Source organism: Neoarius graeffei, chromosome 2 (assembly GCF_027579695.1).
Source record: "Neoarius graeffei isolate fNeoGra1 chromosome 2, fNeoGra1.pri, whole genome shotgun sequence".
In the NCBI taxonomy this organism is placed as follows: domain Eukaryota; kingdom Metazoa; phylum Chordata; class Actinopteri; order Siluriformes; family Ariidae; genus Neoarius; species Neoarius graeffei.
In genome coordinates, this window is record NC_083570.1 from 22,699,356 (window position 1) to 22,705,355 (window position 6,000).

Here is a 6,000-nt window from a genome sequence, read left to right on the forward strand (position 1 = left end):
ACTGTGCAAAAGTCTTAGGCACTCTAATTTTTTTCATACAAACTTTGTAGATTTCTATTTTTTGACTTCTACATTATTGAGTCAGTTAAAAAAAAAGTTCCAAACATTAATTTTTCAGCACAAAATTAAATGCTGCAGAATTTATTTTTTAATCTGAGCAGCATATTACATAAGAGACCACTTTTCAGGTTTAAAAAACATCATGAAGGCTCCTGGGTTTTGCTGCAAAATTTAAGCAAGTGTGACAAAGTGTCCAGAAGAACTGTGGCTGGTTCTGCAAGATGCTCAGTAAAACCTACAGCTCATTTCCTTATAAAACTGCACTAATTGTCCCTGAGACAATTTATTTTAAGCAAAGGGTCGTCTCACACCAAATATTAACTTTGTTCCATTTATTATGGCTTACTTACTGATCGTATTTTTTAATGTTGAAAATTTTATTTTTTTAAGCCATTTTTGGTCTCCAGTATTTCTTGACATGTGCCTCAGACTTTTGCACAGTACTGTACAGTTCATCATGTGACATGCACAGGAAGGTATCCAGGTGATTCTCACCACCGCTGGAATTTATCTTGTGTTCACAGAACCACAGTTGTGCACATAACTCATGTTCTCATGGCACTTCAGAGCTACTGTGAGACACTCTAGTCAGAGTAACCACACGACTGTGGCCATGGCAACATGGGGACTGGTGGAAGAATGGCTACTTCCTCTTTCTTACAGCATCAGTTCACCAACGTTGTGCCATACACACAGAATATTGTGTAATACTCCACACTCATCAAGCACACTGTCAGACATCCCTTACAATTTTTTTTTTACAGCTGGTGACATACATTTCTCGTTACTGAATTCACTTTTTCAAAATTCTTCACTTTATCACCTGTTGTTTCAAAAAACAAAATTTATCAAATTCTTCACTTTATCATTACAGCAGTTAACCTCACCATCTAAAATGCACAACACACCTCAAAATCACCTTATCTACCAGAACACTAGCAAACACTCTCTCAACATGAACACCTTATCATTCAGAACACAACGATAAAAAAAAAAAAAACCACTAATATCAGCTAACATTAACATCAGCTAATTTTCAGAGAAGGTCTTGCTTGTTTCAGCAAGACAATGCCAAAACGCATTCTGCAGGTATTACAACTGCATGGCTCTGTAGTAAAAAAGTCTGGGTGCTAAACTGGCCTGCCTTCAGTCTATGCCAGTTGAGCAACCGCTGAACAACTGAAATTATATATCAGGCACCAATGGGACAAAATTTCACTTTCAAAACTACAGCAACTGGTCTCCTCAGTTCCCAAACATGTTATTAAAAGTAGAGGTGATACAATACAGTGGTAACCGTGCCTCTGTCCCAACTTTTTTGAAATGTGTTGTTGGCATCAAATTCAAAATGAGCAGATACTTTTCGAAAAACAATAAAAATTCTCAATTTCAACATTTATGATGTCGTACTATTTTCAATGACATCTAGGGTTTCCATGACTTGCAAGCCATCACATTCTCTTTTTATTGAGGTTTCAGACAGTGTCCCAACTTTTTTGGAATTGGGGTTTGTAGAAACACTGGAATATAGTCCATTAAAACAAAAATACACAGATTTCAGAGGGAATGTTCAAAAACATATCATGAAACCATGTTAATTCCAAGAATGTGACAAAAAGTATAAATATATTCGCTACACATACTATACATAGACACACATGCATGTAAGGTATCGATCAAGCACACTGAAAAAAAAAGACAAAAAGTTTCACATGCACATTGACATTAATGGCATTTGGCCATAAATGTAAATGACCGACAGAAGTGCTTACAGAAGTCTCTCAAAAACACATCCTCATGTTATTTCACTAGGACAGGGACTAAGGGTCTCATCAGATTAAACACAGTGTTGAGAGGTTCGTTCCTCATGAAAAAGACAATACAAGTATTTGCTAATTTAAGTCCTCGGTGAACAGGTAGGTCTTTACACACTGATTCACACTTTCAAAAATGTCATTTTGTTTCATTTTGAACCTGTATTCAATAGTTTTGAAAATATTTTGCAGATGGGAAAAATAAGTGGGAGAGACAAAGTTTTTCTGGAGTTTAAGATTGAAAGAAGAATTCATGAAATTTGATTGATTTGAAGTCAGGAGACGTCAAACTTTCCATGAAAGTCACAAACCAGAACATGCATAGGAGTCTTCTTACACAAAACAGGATTATGCTTCTAGAACTTGCTATACAAATGGGACGCAAAAGATCTAAAATGACATGTACACTCAAATCATAACTTGCAAGATTGTCCATCAGCAATTTTTAAATGATTAACAGACAGACAATGCAGAACAATTCTTCGTTTGCATGTGACGTCATAGCTGATTATGCATGAGGCTTTGAACTGGAAGTGGGCCATGTTGCAGGATATACACAAATTCACGTGGCGCACATTTACTGTACAATAGAAGATATGCTTGAGAGGTTGTTACGCTGAAGAATTCCTTTTGTTTCTTCACTATGCTTACTCTGGCTGTGGGCGGCACGGTGGTGTAGTGGTTAGCACGGTTGCCTCATAGCAAGAAGGTTCTAGGTTCGAACCCAGCGGCCGTCGAGGGCCTTTCTGTGCGGAGTTTGCATGTTCTCCCTGTGTCTGCGTGGGTTTCCTCCGGGTGCTCCGGTTTCCCCCACAGTCTAAAGACATGCAGTTAGGTTAATATGGGATGGTATTGGACTGAGGTGCCCTTGAGCAAGGCACGTAACTCCCAACTGCTCCCTGAGTGCTGTTAGCATGGCTGCCCACTGCTCTAGGTGTGTGCTCAGTGCTCGTGTGTGTGTGCATGTTCACTGCTTCAGATGGGTTAAATGCAGAGAGGAAATTTCACAAGTGTGTGATGAATAAAGTTGTGCTTTCTTTCTTTGTGCTGTAAATGGATGCAGGCAAAACTCTATTCGAGACAAGATGACTTGTAAGTTCTTGAGAATTCAAGCAATTATAAATAATCAAGGAAAAAAAAAACAGGAGATTTCTCCACGGAGTGTAGACATCAATGGCTGTCCAACATAAACTGGGCTGATCTTAGTGATGAGAAAGCAAAAGCCACGAGTCTGCAGTGAACATTTTATCAACGGTAAGTGCTACGAACTAGTTATTCATGAAAGATCGCAATATATAAGAAATATTGGATCGTTTAATAGCCTGGTCGTGCAGAAACTTGCCGCTATCAAACGTGACAAAGCCGTAATCATCGAGCGTGAGCCGACAATCAAAGGCTTCTACGATTATTTCATTTTAAAAAGAGCTATATTTTTGATGACGCTGCTTTTATTTTACTTTTTCTTTCCATTAGGGAAACCAGCTGATCTCTCCAATTTTACAGATCCAGACTGGGCTCCAACACAAAATATGGGCCACGACAAAATCAAAGATGGTACTAAAGCAGTAGCTCGAAATGCTAGACTTACAGAGTGCAGAAAGAAACGCAAAATTATTGAACAATCTTCCCAAACGATCACAGAGTCAATCGAACAAGATTCATGTTAATCCACTACCTCAGATACTGCACTGCAAAAAATTGAAAACTGAATTTGAGGAGCAAATTACTTCATACTAGTGAAATTATCTTGCTGCATGGACAGATATTTTTACTTGATAAGACATCTTAGAATAAGTTGATTGCAATCTAGAACTAGGTTTAATAATCCCAGAATTGGTGTCTTGTATTCTTCTAATAGGAAATGCTAGAACATTTTTTGCAGTGTGCAGCCTCCTCGCCCGGTGAGTGCTCTTTTATAACTAAATATGTGATATAGTGTGTTAGATACCTCTCTTCTGAAGCAGTCAAAATTGCTTTTAAAATAGATTTGAGAAATGACTACACGCTTCGAAATGTAACTCCTCTTTAGCTTCCAGTCTGTACTCTTACCACTGTATGTCTTACCACTGTGTATAGATGTGTATATTGTAGATCCTCCAACATGGCGGTGGTCAATGACGCAAGCAGTTTTGGTCACATGGTTGCAAATGAAGAATACACTTAGCTAACATAAGTAAAGGTAACGCAATACTCTGGAAACCCCGCCCCCATCCCCCAAATTACACACAGGCATGTCCGTGAATATGATTTCTAACAGCAAAATAATAATCACAAAACAGCCAATATTGTGAAGCTGGTGCTTGAACCTTGTGTGTATTTAATATATGTTTTCAGTATTATTCTACAATATCTGAGAATGGATCGATATTTACTGTGGATTAGTTTGTTATAATGCTGGTGTATTCAGTTTTCTCTCCAGCGTTGATCTGAACCCGTGCTGCTCCAGGTGTTAATGTAGGTTACAGTGGAGTAAGTATCATCTGGTCCAGTCTGTGGAAAGACAGAGCATGAAAATTAGATATAAAAAAACAGTTATTTCTTTTGCTTTTACTGTTGCCCTCAAAAACCCAACTTATATTTATCCATCTGAGCAGGTGAGAGTTAAGGGCAGCAGGAGATACTTTCCTATAACTCACTATTCAATGAGAGCATGTGTGGTTCATGTGTGTTACCTGCAGTGTCTCACAAATCCAACTAAAGTTAGAAACAAATCTGCTATAACTGTTATTGTTGTAACCATGCAGAACTGAATCGAGATCAAATTAAGAATACAGTAGGACTCTAATGGACAATGAGAATGTGATGAAATTTTTTTGTTCCTTTTCAATCATCTCCCTTCCTTTTCAAAGATTTAAAGATGCCACACTGCGCAAAATATCCCAGAATCCAGAGATGGTTTTGCCTGGATATTTCAAACTATGACCCATATATGATAAATCCATGTTGGGTTTCTCTCATCACGGCATGGTCAAAAAAATATATCTCCAGAGTTGATCCAGATTCTTTCAAAAATTAAAAAAAAAAAAAAAAAAAAAAGATCTCTAGATTTTTGGGGTTTTGGCACAGTGCCACATAATAAAAATGCAGCTGAGCTGACGCCTGCATGCACACTAACCTGATCCTTCTGCTTTCTCTTCCAGTCTGGATGTTCTTCAGTCATCCTGTTCTCTCCACATCTTCCTCCTAAAGAGAAAAGACCTTTAGTTTTCCTTATCCAGAGTGACTTACAGAAGTGCTGCTGGTTTGATAGCTTCTGGTTCGAAAGGTTTTCAGTTAATCAATCTCAGTGTGTGTGTGTGTGTGTGTGTGTGTGTGTGTGTGTGTGTACCTCTACGTCTCCAACAAATAAATGTCACTACACCAGGTATCACCAACAATAAAACCGCCAGAATGCCAAAAACTGTCATAAAACACAACAAAGTTAATAAACGTAATAAGGATGAGGGTTTTTTCTTTACCTTTTCATTATTGAATAAAATGAAAAGTTTTGGCACCTATAGGGAAGCTGCTGTGTGTTTGCGGTTTATCTTGTTCCAGTGTTGTTGGTTCTGATGGAGGTGTTGTGTCTGTTTTGCTTGAGTGTGTTGAAGTTTCTCTTCTTCTGACTGAAAAGAACGATAAAACTTAAACAGGAATTAGTTTTAATATCACTGTGAGTAATATGGCCCATGACACTGGAGCAAAGCATGCTCACAGTCATTAATGAACAAATGTACCTTTAACAGATAGTCTGATATCTCTGTGATCAGCCTGTGCAGAACATCTGTACTCTCCCTGATCCTCTTCAGTCAGGCCTGATATGAGTAGAGAGAGGTTTCCTGGAGAGTTTTTACGGACCAGTTTGACTCTGTTCCTGTGATGTCCAGTCTGTTCAGGGTAAATTTCCTGATAATTTGTTCCAGATTCTCTTCTAAACGCCCATTTTACAGACTTTGGTTTGTCCTGTAGGTCAGTGCAGACGCAGGGCAGAACTACAGACTCTCCTGTGAACCCAGTCACCGCCTCTAACCCTGCCTTCACCAGCTCACAGCCTGTAAACATCACATTTACAGTTAATAACAGAAGCACAGCAATTATTAATATTCCCTGCTTGTAAATCACAACATTTTTCAAAAGATGTACAAAA